Source organism: Hipposideros armiger, unplaced genomic scaffold, assembly GCF_001890085.2.
Source record: "Hipposideros armiger isolate ML-2016 unplaced genomic scaffold, ASM189008v1 scaffold_1823, whole genome shotgun sequence".
Taxonomy (NCBI): domain Eukaryota; kingdom Metazoa; phylum Chordata; class Mammalia; order Chiroptera; family Hipposideridae; genus Hipposideros; species Hipposideros armiger.
The window spans coordinates 17,130-19,467 of NW_017733173.1; positions in this window are offsets into that span (position 1 = coordinate 17,130).

The following is a 2,338-nucleotide window of genomic DNA, read 5'->3' on the forward strand; positions in this document are numbered from 1 at the left end:
AGCATATTCTTGAGGATTTTTGCATTTATGGTCATCAGGGATATTGGCCTGTCATTTTTCTTTTCTGTTAGTGTTGATTTTGGCTTTGGCATAAGTGTAATAGTCACCTCAATAATTGTGTTCCCTCTTCTTCCAATTCTTGAAAGAAGTTGAGAAGAATTGATTGAGAGGTATTTGTTGTTCTTTGAATTTTGTAGAAGTGACCTTTGAATCCATCTGGACCTGGGCTTTTCTTTATTGGGATGATTTGATTACCTACTTCAAATATTATTTAAAGATTTGTATCAATCTAGTAATGTCAGGATCAGATTATAATTCAAGCAACAAACAAGTGGACTGAGAAATACAACTGTTCAACTCACAGGGTCTGGACTCAACAGTGAAATTGCCACATGCACACACATGGTGCTGAGATACCAGCTTTACAGACACCCTAATTCCGCATCCCACTGTCAGATCTGCAGCATAAACTGACTCGGGAGCAGCTGGCGGTTCCACACTATAACCTGCAGCTGGGGTTGGTCTCTGAAGGCCCTCAGGTGTGCAGGACCAGTCCCACCTGAGACACATTGGGAGGAGGCAGGTATCCTGTGAAGAGAAAACAAAGTTACCATTCTCCAAGTTTCTGTAAATGGAGAGAAACCAATGAAAATGGGAACAAGTCTCACACTGCAGTTAACAATTCTTCTTTTTTAAAAAGAGTTTCAGGTGTACAAAACAATGTACTAGTTAGACATTTATACCCCTCAGAAATTGATAACCCCCCCAATCTACTAGCCCTCTGACATCGTACAGAGCTGTTACAATTTCATTGATTATTCCCAATGCTGTACGCCACATCCTGTGACCATATATATGTGTGATTCTGAAAATGGCAACTCTCAGGCAGGGCACTCCACAGGATTAAGCAATAAGGCATTTGGGAAGAGTGTGGAAAGTACCGTTGTTTGCCTGATGAGAGGTGCTGCCGGCCTGAGCTGAGGCAGGACCATGAGTCTGGAGAGGAGCAGGGGTGTGAAGACCAGGAGGGGCTGTGGTGAGCGCTGTCCTGAGGACAAAGCTGGCACAGATGCCGGAGTCTGCACTCAGGGGACTTTGGCTGTGTGGACACCAACAGGAGAGCTCCTTCTGCCACAAGGAGACTATTTTCTAAACTCTTGATTCCTCCAGCCCATAGAAGGTGGAAAAAGGACTAAGAAGGGAAGAGGGAGGGGGAGTGAGGGCCAATCACGCGCTGGGCAGGAGCTGATCTGCGTCACCTCACTGACCCCTCACAGCCACCCTGAGAGGGAGCGGTTATCTCCACCTGACAGGCCAGGAGACGGAGTTTCCATGTCTTTGCCTGAAGTCACACAGCTAGTATTTGGAGAGGACAGAAGCCAGCTCTGCTCATGTCTGGGGGCTCAGGCATGCCCCATAAGGAAATGTCACTGAAGACTCCACTCTGAGCTGCCAGGAAGCTCTTGTCCACTGTGAACTGAGAGGAAGGGGACATTGGCAGAAGCAAACCCCTGCTCTAGGCTGAGGAAGAACAGATTTTAAAAGGCCCGAGCACAGGCAGGGCATAGAAATGGGGGAATCGTTGTCATAGGGATCTGGTGCTGTTTGTCCTTCTGTGAGGGCCACGCCACCTGCTCCCTCCCAATGTGTCCCCATCCCCAGCTGCCTGCCCAAGTCCCACCCCAAAACCAGCCTGGGGGAGAGCCTGGCAAGCTGGGCCATTAGGGTATTTGCAGATTCCTTCAAATAGAATGACCAGGATTCCACCCAACGCTGCAGGACTACTTGGATCGCTCTGTCCAGGATCCCGTGTGTGCAAGGTCTGCTGGCCCATGTGGGCCCGTTTCGGCCTCGGTTATGGGCTCAGATTGTTAGAATCAGTCTTCATTTTAAATACCTGTGAAATGGAGATAATAGCTGTCGCTGTCTCATCTGGACAATGGGAGCCGTGGGTGAGATGAGGCACGTGAAGGGCCTGAAACAGGATTCATCTCACAGTGAGCTTAGTTCCAGGGTCTGGGTTCCCATTTCAGTGCAGAGCAAGGAAACGCTCTTCTCTGCTGCCATCTAACGTTCAACGTGGGAATAACAGCAGGTTGTCAGTCAGAAAATGTTCTCTGCTGCCATCACGTGTGCATCTTGGGAATGACAGCCATTTGTGTGTCACTGTAAATGCTGTTATTCTCTGCTCCCAGTTTGTGGGCAGCTTGAACAGCTACACTGCGGCTTGTTTCTTTAGACACTTGAAGTGCCCGTATCATCACCAATATCAACTGCAATTGAAAGGGGAAAACATTTCGTAAATTATATGTATACATTTTATACTCATGGTTCATTC